This window comes from Nylanderia fulva, unplaced genomic scaffold, assembly GCF_048542155.1.
Source record: "Nylanderia fulva isolate GAGA-0341 unplaced genomic scaffold, ASM4854215v1 Scaffold1, whole genome shotgun sequence".
In the NCBI taxonomy this organism is placed as follows: Eukaryota; Metazoa; Arthropoda; class Insecta; order Hymenoptera; family Formicidae; genus Nylanderia; species Nylanderia fulva.
Genome location: NW_028189192.1, coordinates 7,640,230 through 7,658,265, shown reverse-complemented (window position 1 = coordinate 7,658,265; position 18,036 = coordinate 7,640,230). Strand labels below are relative to the sequence as shown.

The 18,036-nt window shown below is 38.2% G+C and overlaps 1 protein-coding gene across 3 annotated transcripts in view; it reads left to right on the top strand.

The window, feature by feature from the left end:
- Positions 1-18,036, top strand: part of LOC114931062 (uncharacterized) — a 252,494-nt gene that overhangs the window by 65,203 nt on the left and 169,255 nt on the right. The gene's annotated exons all lie outside the window — the stretch shown is intronic.

Genomic DNA, 18,036 nt, shown 5'->3' with positions numbered 1-18,036 from the left:
CATGAATATATAAAAATTCTTATACTACATATTGCTAATTAATAAAAAAAGTTGACGGGTTTGACAAGTTCCACATATATTTTAAAAACTTGTTAAATAAATTCTACATTAATAACATTTTTCGCTTGAAAATATTACGTTTTCTGAATCTATTACTTTATACCAAATATAAATTAAGGAGAAAAGGCACAACGAAAATCTCTTTTTATCTAGTGCGAATTTCGCAAGTTTATCTTTACTCTCGAATCTTGATGTATAACGATCGACTGTGCGAAACGATGCGAAACTCGAGCGTAAATCGAGCACGATCCGTAAGACAAACCCGTACGATCCGGATGTCGCCAAGATTCGCCTTCCTCTCTGACCTGATGTGTTGCCGACAAAGTTTCAAATTGGCCCCGGTCGGCTAGAGGAGACGAACCCCAGGCGACCGTCCTTCGTGTTGGCGCGCGATCCACATCAAATAGTCCCTAAATAGAGAAGGCGACCGGCCACGATTACGAGCGACGGAGCACGAGAAACGCGAGAATATATCACGATCTCCGTCGCGGGCTGAATTTCATTAATCATATAGCTCTACATATATGTATATATAATAGAAGCGGGAAGAGCGTGACACGGAAAGTTATTTTCTCGGAAAGAAAGAAAGAATATTGCGCGCAAAATTGTTTGTTATAGAATATCTTTTTATTAAAAATTTGTCTACGGATATAGTTTGAAGAATATTTTCTCATCATTATAAATACCTAGATTGCGCAGTTCTATTTTTGCGTGACGCGATGCAATTTTAAGAAAGAAATGCAAAATGGAATTAATTTTGGTAAAATAACGTGCATTTATATTCTTGTTGAAATAAACTGAAATTCGTGTGCTTATATTTGCTTCGCGAGCGGAAATTGATCGTAGACTCTCCCGACGCGACGCCACGCTTCCTCGAGCTCTCGTACACGTTGATACCATTCTCACGACGATCGTGCGAGGAGGCCAATTAGGGTCTTCGCAGCGACTCTTTACGAAGGATAAACGCTCGGACGATTTAACTCGCAATAATAAGGGCCGTTCTCTCTCTCTCTCGCACCGGCTTTAATGGCCGCTGATTCAGCGCTATTTTGACGCGCCGCACGCCTAGCATAATCGCGCGGGGCTCGCGATTTTCGAATCTGCGCCGCGAACGTGCGGAGCCGACAAATTAACCCTCTCGCGGTATTCGCGTATAACCAGAGAGCCGTCACTCGCACGCTCTCACTCCGTCTCCCGGTTTTCCGCCGCGCCGGCGAGTCGAGGTAAATGCTGAGTATTTAGGATTCGCGAGCTTCGCCGTGTAAACCGAGGCGAAGCTCGAGTCGTGCAAATATTTGATTTCTAAGTCCCAATGAAACACACCAACTTCGCCCACTTGCGCTCTCTTTCGCTCGCGTCCCTTTCTCTTCCATTGCTCGCTCGACCAGATTATTAACAGATTATTACACGGGTAAACATACAAGCGTTACGTTGCATTGAACAACGAGACGAGAAAATGAAATGATCCGCGTGAGAGTATAATTAACGTCGAGATTGAGGGATATGCTTAAGAACACACTGCGCGAAAACCGTGATCCGTATTACAGTTATAATTCGCACAAACAAAAGTTCCGAGCGAGCACTCTCGCGTTTTCACGAGAAGAGGCAGAAATGTTTGCGCGAATGTATATATATATATATACGCGTCTCTCGATAATTTTATCACCTACATTGTTACGCGATATTTTACGTCCGCGTGCTTCTCGGACTTTTCGCCACGCGACATTCGGGAGTAAGAAACTCAACACTTTGCCCCATCGACGAAATCCATCATCGCCAAACTTACACGATTAAGCTCGCCAAACTTTCGCGTTTCATCGCGCGCGCGTTCCCATATCTATTTTACACTATCATCGAATATCTGTTCGCGGGAGAAGGTGGAGAATGGATGTGTGCTAAAGCTCTCTCCGTCTCCCGAGAAGCACGCTCGGTTCCGCACGGAAGCGCCGTTGAACGAAAACGGGACAGAACGAAGGTGGAGCTCGACGTTTCGGTCGATGCGCGACCCTCGCTCCGAATGCGTTAAACCAAATTAAACAAACACGGGCCGCCGCCGCCGCGGTGGCGTCCTACGGCGTATAACATATTTCAGAGTCGGCCGAGCCTGCGTAGTTCATTCTCCTCCCAAACTCAACCCTTCCTCCTCCCTTTTCCGTGCGTACACTTCGCTTGATTATTTTCTACCCCTTGCCTGGACACCCTGCGCATGGTGCATGGACGATGGCAATCTCGTTCCCTTTGTTATCTAAATGAAAGCGTTGCATCGTTACGCGAGTGCATACCATTTGATATCTGTATTCTTTCATGTCTAAACAACACTCTCGTAACTTCGTGAAAAGGATTTAATGAGAGATTTATGATAACAGTCTCTCTCGTGTCCGCGAGACACCCGGGAGGAATACGGATGTAAAGCGGAGTAAATATTAGTCGATAAATAAATCTGATGACTTGTCATAATTTTTTTTTTTTGTAGTATAATAATGTCTCTCTATTTTGTAGAAAATGTAATGTTAAGAAATGAGTCACGTTTAAATTAAATATCTAAACACTAATAGCTTAAATAAATATATAATTATTTTAGTGAAATTAGTTTGCATTGTACATGTAATAAAAGTTACATATAAATATACATATATATAGAAATTTTTATGACAAATTAATAAATCATTTTAATTAATTTTTGCTGGACTTTATTTTAGTAGAAATTTGAGAAGTTAATTACTTAATTTAATTTGATACTTAATAATTATTTTATTTTGATCGAAAATTGAAGCTAAATTCATCATAATTTAAAATAGAAGATTAAATCAACAATAAATATTCAATCCAATAAACGATTATCTTCCGTCAAAATTTCTCTACGAGTAGAATATTTTTAATAGGTAGGCATTGAAATAACTATAAAGAATTGCATTTTTTTTTTTTTTGCAATTGGGAATATTTAATATTCGAAGAATGAGAAATCATCTCGCGAATGCAGAGACCTGCCGGGCGCTTCTATAGGTTTCGGAAAGCCGCGAGAAATAACTCGGGCATCGCACGAGGCGACGGCCACCGGCGATAAACTGCATTAAACGAATACTAGCGTCGCAATCGTATAGGCAATACGTTTCACAGCCGATTCTGCGAAACGGACGCATCCTCTTCCCGCCTCCTGCGTGCGGATGCGTTAATACCGTACTCCCGGCTAACCCTCGCGGTTGAATGCGCCCAGCTAAAAGCCACCACCACCAGCAACACCGGCCGCCATTCATCCAGACGCTTTCTCTATCCCCTGTCCTCTTGGACCCCTCTTCTCGTATATGCCATCGAATAGCCCCATCCTCTCGCTCCCTTTTCCGTCCGAGCCTCGCGCGACCTCTCGAGAGTACAATAGATTCCTGTAACTACCCCTATCTACGGCACGAATCGAATGCCTGTTTGTGTATTCGAGTGCACGGTTATTTGACGGACACCGGGGATGATGTACACACAAATACACGTCGTGACGGTAATCTGCGCGCGTGTATCCTCGCGCACATCGACAAAGTATCAGCAGCGATGCGCGATATCGGGATGGCACACATATATATAAACATCGGGACTTTCCCGGCTCTTAAATCACCATTTTCGCGTAAGAACTTTCACGTGGGAGAGAAAGAGAGAAATAACAGACTCGTCTATAGACTCTTCTCTCGACAGTTCTACTCGCATTTTATTCAGTGACGTTATTCCGCGAATAACAAAGAAAAATTGCCGATTTACACGAGCACACGTATACCCTCTCAATCTCCGGAGATTGCGTGGCGCGCGAGTGCCGATCGCTCGTTTGTAGCCATATTGTACGTTCGAGTAATACACGAGCCAATTTTCGAGGAGCGTAAAATTAGAAGGGGGGAAAAAGAGAGTCGTGAAACAAAAGGAACTTTTTTCACTTTGATCTCTATTGCGTGAATGTACGTCATAACGACGCCGACGACGATGACGACGATGACGATCGTGAGAATTGTGCGCGATATAAAATGCGCGTCTGATTTTATTCACGGAACTAATTTCACGCGATCGCTGCTGCATAACATTCATCTCTCGCCGGTCAACGTCGCTATTACCGTGCCACGAAAACTTTGCCACCGCGCTGTGTGACGTCGGGCGATGGCAATTACGGTGTAAAGTTACGACGAGACGACGGGACGTACAATGTGCCAGTTGCAGGTCGCACAACTGAACAATCTGACCCGATTTCACTTTGATATATCCGTATATATATATACGTATATATATATATATATATATACACGCGCGCGATGGCTCTTTCATAAACTCCGACTTATACTATTAACGCGTGCGCACACAAGGTACTTTATTCCAATTTATGACAAATATCTGGAAATATCCGGTAATTCCGTTTTAGAGAGAAAGAGAGGGAATTTAAGAGAGACGTTCTCTCAACGAGCTTAAAAGAGTTAATCGATTTAATTCATTATTTCATTATAAGTACAGAGCCTGTAGGTATAGTCAGTAATTCTTGACTTGATTGCATAGTCGAGATCTTTACATCGAGTAAATATCGGGAGTCATTAAGAGGAGGAGAGAGAGAACTTTTGTAGCTTAAGTTTACTTGCAATATACTTGTCTAAGCAAGAAGCGAGATAATAGTCATTCCTTAAATCTTAAAGTAATCATAAATTTATTATGTAGAAATTATGTATTTATATTCAACCGCATATGTACACATGCGTACATCGACATAATACGTTATTACACGCATTAATTAAAGAGGCAATTAATTGTATCAAAGATATTTAAGTGCCTCATTGTAAAAATTAATCTGAATTCGACTACTTGAGAGTTAAAGGTGCATCTACTTGACTTTCTGCTGCGAGCAAATTGATTGTCAATTTATCGCGATTAATCATTGACGCAATTTTTACATGATTATTCTAGCGAGTTTTGCAACTGCAAAAGTACATTTATCGCGTTACAATTAGCCTCGTATTTTTACAGGCATCCGGCTGCCGGTGAATTCGAAAGTTTTTGGTGCGCAACCATACCGTCTCGCTTTTCCGCGCAGCAGCCTCCCTTTTATACTCGTTTCCTTCCCTTTTATCCCTTTTACGCACAGCTGTGCATTTCATCTTCCCCAGCTCTTATATCCTGACACATCGAATACTACTTACAAGCCTTATTAAAACATTCTGTTTGATGGAAACTTTATGAAGCTCTGAATCTATTTCTCTATCTTTTCCGGATTATTTTATTCGAAACTCTTGATATTGTATTACTTGTAAATTCTATGACTCTTATTTGTTGGCGCAGGAATGTAGGTATATCACTTGTATATATACACATTAATTATATATTTGTCTCTTCTATTTCCTTCTTATGTTTATTTTAATTATCCCAAATTAATATAGAAATTATTTTTTTCAGATATGCTTTGATAAAAGTTGTTATTCTACGTACATCGATTTGCTTAAATTGCTTTTTTTTTTATTTGAAACAGCTTTGCGCCAATAAATTTTATAGAACGATATTTCTCTTTTTATTCGACATATAAAATTAAACATTTCCCATCGGAACTATGTCTCTTGTGCACAACGAAAATAAATTTATGGAGAATTAAAAATACAGATTGCCAAATGTTTTTTATTAATGTTTGCCATTGTAAAAGGATAAATTTCAGAAATGATCAGTTTTTCCAATGCATCATTCAATTCTTGCTTAAAAATAAAAACTAAAATTTTATTATATTCATGAAATTTTGATCTTTTTGGAAATGATTCATGAAAATCATTTTCATCGATATTGTTGTAATATACATGCATTTCCCTCTTGCGCTAAAGAGCATAATATAATATCTTATTGATATTCATATCAAGTCAATAAAGAATATACTGTAGCAATGAAACTTTCTTTCATACCTTCATCGACCACAAAACTAGTCGCAACTCAACCAACTTGCTGACTTACGAGAGCCATCGATAACGAAACGTCAAACTTTTAATATCCTATCCATCGAAATGTCGGCACACAGCCGCGCGATGGCCCCGGTATTGATTATTCTGCATTATAGCAAGACTATGGGGATATCATATCCGTTCGTTAAAAATGACGTGAAAAGAACAAGTGGTATATCGGCTTGCTGCTGCTGCTGCTTCGAGAGCGAGCCACTCGGGCGTGGGAATGAAAATAAAAGTGTGTATTATCGAGCAACCCCTGCTTCTATCGGCGGCACAGTAAAAGCTCGAATAATGGAGGGAATAAAAGTAAATAAAGATCGGTGGAGGACACGGATGAAGGTATATGCGGCGGACGAAAATTGAGGCTGACGAATGGCTATAAAGATTCTTGAGAATTGTCGCCGGTAATCTACTGACGAAAAAATATACTATCGATTCCCGATATATGAGTCATGATATATTTTTGTTATTTCCGATGAGTTTGCTATACACAATGCATCTGTGAAGTGTATCCCTCCTCGATGATTTGACAGATTCGGATGATAAAGATAATATATTAAACACGAAAAGATTAATGCATCGATCTTCGAATGACTTTTAAAATTTATTTGAAATTTATGTAAAATTTTCTCAGAATCTTTTTTTCAAATTTATTTATAAACAAATTTTGAAGTTTAAAGTAAAAGAATTGAAGAATATTTTTTGCAATTATATTTGTCAACATACTTCATTTTATATTGAAACTAATTCATTATAAATTTATGAGAAGAAAAAATTATTTAAATGTCTTTCAGTCACATTTTATACGAAATAAAACGAGATTCTTTTACAATGCAACTAGTCAAACAATTCAAAGAAAGAGAGAGAGAGAGAGGGAGAGAGGGCTTCTGCACATCAGAATATTCCTTTCTTTTTATTTCTGTATACATATTTTTAAATATAATTAAAATCAAAACAGTCAATTGAAGCAACATAAGAGAGAGAGAGAGGCGCTTCTCGGAAATTATGCAACAAACAGCTAGAACGCGATCGAAGGTATTTTGCCAGTATTTTTCACTTCATTCTTCTCTGTATCTTCGTTTTGTTTTCGCGCTCTTCAGTCAGTCAGGCGCAAATCGCGTGCAAAAAATGGCCTTAATGCTTCGCACCGTGTTTTAAAATTAAACTAAGGTTAACGAACCGATCGGAGGCGCGGTTGATTTAATCTGCCCGATTTGCTTACGCTCGAAGAAACCTTTGTCCTGCAAGACAACGTGGAAGGAAAAAGTTAATAAAATATTTAATGAAAACAGAGCGCATGAGCTCTTATGACATTTGTGACAATTCATTTTCTGATATTCTATACGTGTAATATATGAAAAATTTTTAAATCACAATATATTATGGGCGATATTGTGACTATTAAAAAAAAAAAAGAAAATAAAACGGATTACGACTGTTCACGAAAACTATTGCATGATTTAAAGTTAGACACTGACTCGTTTATTTGAACTATTAAAAATGTATGGTGATGTAAATCAATCAATATAACAATTTTATATTTTAATATACAATTCCAAATTCCGTAGAAAATAAATTTGGAATGGTGAAAAAAATTTAATTTAATATATATATTATTTAATTATATGATCTACCATATACAATTTTTATATAAGCATTCCTTTAATATATATTATTCGCGTGTATTATTCCAGATTTGCTGTAATTATTATTTTATTGGTGTAAATATTAAAAGCTGTCCACGCGTCTTCGTGAATAAAGCTTATATACGAAATCGTCGTTTAATATCTACATTTCTCGTGTAATCCGTTTAATCCGATTAAATGCGAAATGTTAAAAACTATTAAAAAATACTTTAACATAGCGTATAAGGATTTGTGTTAATTCACAATAGAGAAGATTATTGCTTATCAACAACACATACTTTTAATATAATACTATTATAATATAATTACAATTCATAATAATTAATTAAATGTAGGTATTAACTAATTTTAAGAAAATTAAGAAGCTTAGACAAATGCTTCGTGATTTTCTTCACTAGCTTTTTAATCTTCTCTCTCTCTCTCTAACAAGAAAATCTTAGGAAAACTTTAAGACAAAAAAATGATTCGCGTCAGTTACAGTGGAAGTTACATTTGCATGTTATACGCAGGCACTAGTGTCTCGAAACGTTTTATCGTATTATCTACTTCGTTAGCCGAATAATTGGATTTGCGGTTAGACAATATCCTGGCGCGGTCCCAAGGGTGTGCCGCGTTTTTAGTATCATACATATACCACGATGAGTTAACAGTAGCTGATAAATATTCGACGATGAATGTATATCGATAGCTCTTCGTGAAATGGAAGAGGAGACAAAAGCGGGCGAGGATTAGAAAGAGAGAGACGTAACGGAGAATTATTGTAAGAGACGACAAAATGAAATTCACCGAGCTTCATATCGCGGTCATTACTTTTCACCCCCCGTAAAATTTACTTTTCCCCTTTCTCGGTCGGTCTGTCGTATGCATTTTTCGCGAGTGATACAAAGGATTGGAGCGAGAGAAAAGAAAGAGAGAGAAATGGAACGAGAGGAAACACTTGATAGATAGAGAAGACAAGCGAGAGAATACAGGAACGAAGAAAGAAAGAAAAAGAAACGTGTGCGGGGGATTAAAGAGGGAAAGATAAAGAGAAAAGCCGAAGGAGTGAAAGCAGAAACGCGCGGCGAGGCAGGTTAAAAAAAAAAAAAAAAAAAAGAAAAGAAAGGGATAGAAAAATGCGCGAGGAGAATGAAAGAGTTGAGAGGGTGGAAATGCGGGAGCGCGTGAGTCGGGATCGGGGTGCCGTGAGGGATTTCGAAGAAGGCAATATTTCAATCGACGTCAGATTTATCGACCTCCCGGCCCGTCCGGCCATACGAAATGGCCGGCGCGCGCGTTACGTGCCACTTCGCGAAGTGATCTCATGCCTCTCGCGGCCACCTGGCCTGTCTGTCTGTTCGACGACTCCGTTCTGTCTGCTCTCCGTCGTGCGTCATCACGTGCGAATCTCATCTTCTCTCGCAGCTCGTCCTCTCATTTCCAACGACAGATTTTCTCGGCAGCCAGTTTTCTCTCCATCTCTCTTTCGATCATCTTAATTGCCGCACGATTCTTCGGATGTTAATCATATATTATTTGATAACGCGAACGTATAGCAGCTGTTCAAACAATTTGCGTCGCTTGGAATCGGATCGTAAAATATGTTGAGATTTTATCAATTTCGCTTGGAGCTTGACAACGCGATGTGTAACGAGAAAAATGTTGAAAAGTTTGACTGTATGTGGAACGTTTTTTCTCCATCTCTCTTTCGATCATCTTAATTGCCGCACGATTCTTCGGATGTTAATCATATATTATTTGATAACGCGAACGTATAGCAGCTGTTCAAACAATTTGCGTCGCTTAGAATCGGATCGTAAAATATGTTGAGATTTTATCAATTTCGCTTGGAGCTTGACAACGCGATGTGTAACGAGAAAAATGTTGAAAAGTTTGACTGTATGTGGAACGTGGCTCTCTAAATTTTGCGTGTAAAAATTTAATTTGATACGCCTCGTATGGGAAGAAATAGTATCGTGGCCATACCAGATGGTAATTGTTTATTACCTTGTAAGTTCAACATTTTTCTGCCTGTTGTATATGGAATCGTAGATAAATAAAATGCAGCACGAATGCTACTGTGTTTTTGAATACCGAGATGAATGTTTCGAAATACATATGTAAACAGAGTATTTTCTTTAAAAAAAAAAAAAAACCGTAGAAAAAGTTGTTAATCATGCAAATTAATACAGAGAAAAATTAGTTTTCCGAGATGAATGTAGATTGATTATTTTTTTATTAATCCGCGATCATAAAAAAAAAAACGTACCTATATATAACGTAATTTTTAGTAGTTTATTTAAAACCCGTGTTATCGGTGATATAAAAAAATTACTTCCTATTAATTACAACAATTCAACAATACGAAAGTTGTGTCATTCCATATTGTATAGTTTCGCGTTTTAGAGCTTAGAGAGTTCAACGTAAAGCCGGAATAAAATTCACCTTATAACGTAACTCTTACGTAACAATTGTGAATAGTATTACGAGTCCCGGTATATAAGATTATTGTTACAGTTATTATTATCACCGCAGCGCGTTAAGATAATCCGCGCACACATATCTAGTTCCGAAACATTTCGCAATTTCTCGGTATACTAAGTAGAGAGAAGCTTCTCGCACCGACACATACACACGCACACACCTACATATTCTCCGCTATTTTCATTCGCCATCGTTTAATACGCGCGACGACAGTGTCACATGCAAATTTAACCGTACATATTTAAACAATCCGATAATTGAATTGCATCTATCGCACTCTGTCGATATTTCGACGTGAGAGATCCGCGGTTTATTCGCCCGATATTCAAGCAACGGGACGATAAGCAAACGAGACGACGACAACGTCGAAGGACAATCGTAGAAAAAGAAAAAGAAAAAAATCGGGAAACAAAAATCCAAAGGCAACACACACGGAATCTATTTGATCGCGCGGGAGGCGCGTTCGAGTATGTGGATTGGGTTGTTGCACATAAGAGGTTGCTCGAGGCGTTATGGGATTCTGCGATAGAGAGAGAGAGAGAGAGGAAAAGAGAAGGCGCAGAAACCCCGGAACGAGAGAAGGGAGAAAGGCGGGTGAAACGCGGGAAGAACCGCGATGCTCCGGATTGGCACGAAGAGGGTTGAGGCTGCTGCTGGCTGCGCTTCGGCAACTTGGCGGGGTTCGGCGAAGCATTGAAATTGCAAATGCGCATTATGGATATTTCCCTATAGAGGGTCGAATACCTCTCTCTCTCTCTCTCGCTCTTTCTCATTCCACCAGCTACACGATCTCTTCAAGTTCTCCCTCTCGTCTTCGTCCTTTCGCTCCTTACATGCATCGGTTCGTCCTCTCTCCTTTTCTCTCGCTGTCTCTATCGCATATTCTTTTTCTAGCAAAACGGAAGCGCACGCGAAAAAGCGTAGAGAGACAGTCGCTCTCATTTCCTCGTGTCCCATTCCTGCCTATCTCTGTGACATTCTCACTTCGTACGTGGATTGTTTTCCCTCCTCGTTCTCTCCTCCCTCGGTTCCCTTTTTCTTTCCTCGATTTCTCGCTTTGTTCTCCCTTTGTTTCACTCTTCCTTTATCTTCCCATCTCTTGTATATTCTACCCGTTCCATCCTTCTCATATCCATGCAAATTCACATTCGTATTCTCGTTACACGCATCGCGTTACGAGCGTTATCATCCCGAGGCCGCATCCGATTCACGCACTGTGAACCTTGGCTATTTCTCATCACCTTTACGCTATCTTCACCGCCTTCATTCACCTTCATCACGCGCTTTCTCGCGTATACCAGCTCGTCTTCTTTTGACGCGCATCTACGACAATGATTCGCAATTTTGCACAATGCGATCTAATCATTTTTAAATAAAACTGCTACAAAAGAATTTCTTCTCTCTCAACGGAGTTTGTTGCTATTTAACAATAGCCAGGAAATATTCTAAACATTTTTTTACGAGATTACATTGTTGTTGAACGAACATTCTAATTTTTCCTTGAAATATTATATATATTTATTAGACAACGCGTATCGCAGATATGATTGATATATAAAGTGGGAAATAAAACAATATAATAGTGTACCAATTTGAGCATCACTGACGCGTCTCGTAACTCGCGAAGGATTCCAAGGGGGTGAAAGCGAGGTTGGAAACGCAGGGGCGAATAGGTAAGTGAATCTGTTACACGGGTTCGGCAGGGGTTCGGATTGCTTTGGGCGATTCCCTCCTTCTTCGATTCGACACCCTACTGGGCTCCCAGTCACCATTGTACACTCGTAGTCGCTGCTTATCCTATCGAAGATATATTCCCCTTCCTTTCGCGGTATCGCATGTAGTTACATGGAAATCAAAGCGAGACTCGAATCATGCTAACATTATTGCTATTCGCCAAATTCCTTCATCGATTTTATTGATTCCTTCAGAAATTGTCAATCTTCGCTTTTTATCGTCTCACTCAGTTTTTATGTCACGTAAAAATAGGATATATGTGTCACAAAATACAATTATACAGATATATATTGTAATTCTTGTTTCCAATTTTATAAGGGCGAATAATATATTTTGGGCAAATGGGATATGTCAAAAAAATACATTTTTTATTTTTATTTATGTACATATATAAATTATTCCCAAAATTTAATATTGGAGGAAAGGCTTTTCAAATCCAAGCTTTATTTATGTACATATTATAAATTATGTGTACTTATATATAAATAACATAAATCACTCTTTAAATTTAACACCAGACGTTAATTAATGTTTATATTTTCCAAACAATATAGAAAATACAGTCAGCAAAGGTATTTATTTATTTATGTAAATAAGTTTATAATTTGGACAAAATAGTTTTATATGAGGAGAAAATTATTTCAATTATTAAATTACATATATATCAAAATATTAAAAACAATTGTTTCATTCTTTTTCTTTTAAAGAAATTTTTTAAATGTAGGAACACTTTATAAAACTCATGCAGCAAAACAGAATATGGCATAACATGTGTGTATATTCTTTACTGTGTGCGCTTTCACTATTTTTTTAATAATTTTTTCAAAGCGTGAAAATCTATCTCGCGTACATAAAGCAAGCATATATATATTTCCATCTTTATAGTTAAACTCGGCCGAGATTTATACATTGTAAAATAAATAAAATTAAAAGTTTCTAATGAAAAATACTGAAACGCATATCATTATTTTTTATTTTACGTACAGTTAAATCCAAAATGTACCAAACGTAATTACATATATTTTATATTTATTTATATATATTTTATATAATTTCAATGCTCGCGCGATTACTATTTGCCAAGAATGAATGAATTTTGATTCGTAATCGGTAAACTACGCGCGCGGGCGCGTTTAGGTTGCTTATTACAAGGTTTATTTATCGGATCAAAGAAAAATAAAAATTTACGCTGTAAATAAAAGAACCATCGCGCTTGGTCGCGTGAAATCGATCGTTGGCCAGACCCGACCTCGGAAAACTGCAAAAATCAGTAGCACGGGCTTTTTCGTTTGCAAAAATGCCCCGTCACGTTGCAGCTGCACACATGTGTGTACATAGTTATTTATTTTGTAAACAACGCCGCAACATTCGCGGCCGAGCGTGAAAGTGAGGCCAGTTTATTTCGTTTCCGTTTGTCCCGTACCAATTCAATTTTGGAGTAAAAAAAGGCACCGGAGGTTAAGTGACAATCCCCCGTGTGGTTTCTCGTTTTTTTTTCACGTTGCTACATTTTAGAAAAATCACGACGCGTAAAGAACACGTTCGCGTTCATAGTCAAAGCCGTTAGAGTAGACATTCGATACATATAATGACATATGAAGACATTTTTCTAAAGATTGTTATTTAATGATACGTGGAAATAATTTGTTTTCCGCGCGAAATATTTATACTTTTTTTTTTCGCTGTCGCTCGATGAATTCCCCTCAGTCGACGCAGCTGCCGTGATTCGTTACTAATTGTAGGTATCCTGCGCATCTCGTTGCTGCGAGCACGTGCCACTAATTAGCTTTTATGCCATAGAGCAGCTATATTTTATAGCCCCGGTAATTCCGACGCGAATTTTCAGCACTAATTACTGTGCGAGGTGGCACAAATCCATGATTGTGTTTGATTACGTACGGTAAGATGCTTCCTTTTGCTCCTCTCTCGTTCGTGTACATATGTATGTATATGTAGGTATGTATGTGCATATGTGTGTGAGTACACGTGTGCCATCGTTGCACTATTGTTCGTAATTGGAATGCCCTCTAAATCGCTTGCATTTCCCTGATTAAATTAATTTATTCGCGCATCTCTACCGTCATGCGAGCAAAATCAAGTTTTTATCGTCGTACAATTGCTTTCTTTGTAAATTTAGCATTCTGTGTATATTTTTTATTTTATTTGACATTAAGTACGCATCGCGTGACCGGTTATTGATTATTTAAACTTAACTGGGATTTCTCGAATGAGGACAAAAGTATATTTTCCGAGTAATTAACTTAGATTATTTATACATTACACGCGATAGTTCTGTTATACATATTATAGACTCGTTTAGTCCAAATACTGTCACGTATACTGTCATTTTATTGAAGACGATAATAATGTTATATGAGTATGTTGCATAAATAGGATTTCAAATCGAGTGCACATAATTTAATATTAATATCGGGTATGTGTCACAAGTTTTTTTTTTTTTTTGCAAAATCAATCTTTTTATTTGAAAAAATTATACTTTTTTATAAAGCGCTAAATCTCTTTGTAGGTCAGCGTTTTATAAAAATTTAAAATTTAAGGATGTAAAATTTTTATAAAATGATAATACGGATATACAAATAGAGCTTGTAGAGCGTATACCATACAATTGCGTTAACTTTACCTTTTCATTAAATATAAAACATTCTTTGAATCTTTAAAGTTGTTTAAAAATAAAAATACACCGTATACACATGCTATTGTACGATACGTAATATTGCTGTGTATACATATACTATATTATTGACGTTGTTGAAATTCAGGTCAGCGATCCCGAGACACTTTGCATATATCAGTTGTAAATCCTGCAGTTGCACGACTGATTCTTCGATTTACGCGAATTGCGCGATACAAACGCGAAACAAATTAGGTATGTAAATCGCCGAAGACTCGCTGCACAGTTAAGAGGACTTAGGTTGTCTCAGACGCATCTCTAGAGCTATATAGACCACCGCGTTGGAAGTTTCGCCGATGGACGATCGATAAGAAAGAGTTATTAACGACGTTTCTCCCGACGACTAACTAAACTCGTCTCTCTTTCTCGCTCTCCCGCGTCGGCGGGAAAGTTAAAACATCGCGGTTACTACGCACGATTGATAATGGAAACGTTATTAATTGCTCTGCCGTCGTCGAGCCGTCGACGTTCGGGCTTACCATATGGCACTGATTAATTACTCTGACCGATATCGGCGAAGAGCCCCCGTGTTTCCTCGTGTACTTTGCCGAGCGGGATTAAGTTCGCAGTGCCAATAGTATCCGTACAAATTGCTCGTCCTTCCGCGTATACTCTCCCTGTTTCACCTTTAATTGCGCCGGTATCGCTATCCGCTGTTTATTCGGGGGATAGGAACTTCGACGCGGGATCGAAGGTGCAGCGCGACACCAAGTCATTACGAACGTTATATATAGCTTAAGATTGCGAGCGGATAAATATTATAGTTGGGCGACGGCGATATCGACTGTAATAAGTAACGAACCGACTCGGATTTTCCGTACCTCTCTATATGCATTTTATCGGTTATTACAAAAAGTTGGCGAAATTCTCATTTACCAACTTTGGAATTTTACGACGGGAAGTTTCATTCGCGGGATATATCGTACATTCGCAGCACACTTTATATATGTATATGTATTAAATCTTCAAAATTCTTCATCTTTGCAAAAATCGCACAAAGTCTGATATAGGTACACGATCGATTTAATATATGTATATAATATATATACATATATTTATATATATATATATGAGTATATAAATTTTTGAAGAGATTTGAAAGAATAGGACATAAGAATAAAATATTCGCGAAGCTCTCGGTGATCATCTATCTCATTATTGTCGTTAATTTAATATCCCCGACTCGCCCAGAAACGAGAGCAGCGATGCGAGCAAACGGCCGAGAGAACAGGAAGGGAAACATCTGACTTGTTAATTTTTCCCGCATAAATTTCAGTCGGTTCGCGAGCTTTTAATTGATTCGACCGAGCCCTCTCAGAGGCAAGGGTGGTTGCCGTCTACCGTACAACGTTGTCGACGATCTCGTTTTCCATCATCGATCGCGGCCGGAATTTCTCAAAGTCACGACGACCAATCCGCATTCTTGCTCTTGTTACGACACGATGAGCGTGTTGTGAATTAATCGATTTCAGCGTGCCGCTCCGATCTCGTGAGTTTTTGAGTATTAAAAAAATGCACTTTTTTATACAAACACATACATGTGTGCGCTAGAAAAAAAATATTCCATATTCGAATAGATGATTTACAGCAGCAGCCAAGTTAATAATTGGTCATTACCGCTCATTTTAATGGAAACCTTATTTTCAAAACTTTGTAGTTTTATTTATATTTTTTCCGTATGTTTTCCGCATATAAAAAAATATTCATAAAACTATATAATTATTTCTCGTATAAAAAATTTTTAAATGTGTAATCGAATAACTTTTGAAAATTATACTCTGTAGAAAAAAATAATAAAATAAATAAATCGCGATTTGTTTATTTTATTATATTTTTCTACAGTTGTTTATTGTAAAAAAAAAAGATAAATTTTCCAAAAAAAGACAATTGAATATAAACGTATAAATAATAAACGACAGAATTAATATAATAGATTAATGACGCATTTTAATGTATTAATAGTATCAAAAAGCATTGATAGAATTATTACGGTTATTAAAGCCAATTTATCGCAACCGTGCTTCAAACTTCTCCCTCTCTTCTCTCTCTCTCTCTCTCTCTCTCTCTCTCCTGTAATGGGATTATTATTTTTCCGCCAACATGAGTGGCTCACGGTACCGGAAGAACTCTTCAGGCACCGCGAAGGATATGTGAGGAGGGTTCAGTAAGTCTAATTAGAGCGTAGCATCCCGAGAGTACCGAGAGGGTGACAAAACAAGCAAACTAGTCGAAGGGTTGTTGCAGAAAGGAAACACAGAGAACCGAAAAATATGCAGTACACACATTCGATTTCCTCGAGCACATTCTTCGCATGTGTCTTTTTTCGCATATTTACGCTCGATCGAGCGTGGAATTTCGAATTCCCCGTGGTCCTTGAGAAATGTGAGATTCGGTGAGGGATTTCAAAAAATAATTCCTCTCTTCTTGATTCGCATAACGACGTCTGCTAACATTTTCACAAATACCCCCGTGCTGAAAATAATCTCCTGCCCTCGTTACAGGCGGCTAACTAATAAAAAAAAAAACAAAGCAAGCAAGGCACATTGTTTCTATAAATATTTGACGATACATTTTCTAATATAATTTTCAAAGAAAAATTTAGGTACGAAAAAAAAAAAAAACAGTTTATATTCCTATATTTTTTAACGATGAGAAATATTTGCATCGTGAAAAATGTACGGGAGAAAAATTGAAAAAAATAGAAAAATACATAGATACGAAATTAGTTGGTCACTCAAAGTATAAAATTTGCAGCTGATAAACAGTATCACGACCATTTTTTGTTCGCATATGTAGGAGGAAGGAAGTCTCGTCCTCTCGCGTGTCGCGATGGAAATTGAAAAATCACCGTGAGTGTTACATCGACGTTCTTACTCGAGTTCATTAAAATTAAAATTAAGCACCGCCTGGCTGTGTTATTTCGAAAAACGTCTCGCACCGCGACGAGTCGGGGCTGGAAAAATATCGGTTCGAAATATCTTTCGGGCGAAAAAAGTTACGAGTTTTCAATTAAGCGTGTCTACGTTGTTCGCCAGTTCATTATGTATCGATCGGCCGGCGCCGTTTGCTCGCCGTTACCGCCCATTATAAACTTTTCAATTTGCGAATGAACGGCGAAATATTACTCGGCACACGGACGCGAAGAGAGGAAGAGAGAGATAGAAAAAAAAGAAAGGAGAGCGCTTTTCCTCTCCTTCTCTCTCTCTCTCTCTCTCGCAACTCGTAAAAGAGAGTCTCCCGAGAGTACGTCGAACGAATATCTCTGGTTCCCCTCTTTCGCTCATCCTGCAACCTGTCCGGGCGTCAAAAAAGTTGAGGCGAGAAGAGACGGAAGAGGAGGAACGGAGGATCAAGAAATAGTAGGGAAAAGGGCAATTCGTTTTCATTACCCATCCTCTTCGTAGCAACTTCGATGCTGCCTGTAACGCACAAATTTACATCATCCTCTCACCGTAGGTACTTCGTTGCCTTGTCTTGCGAAGCGCGTGAAAACGGGAGAAAG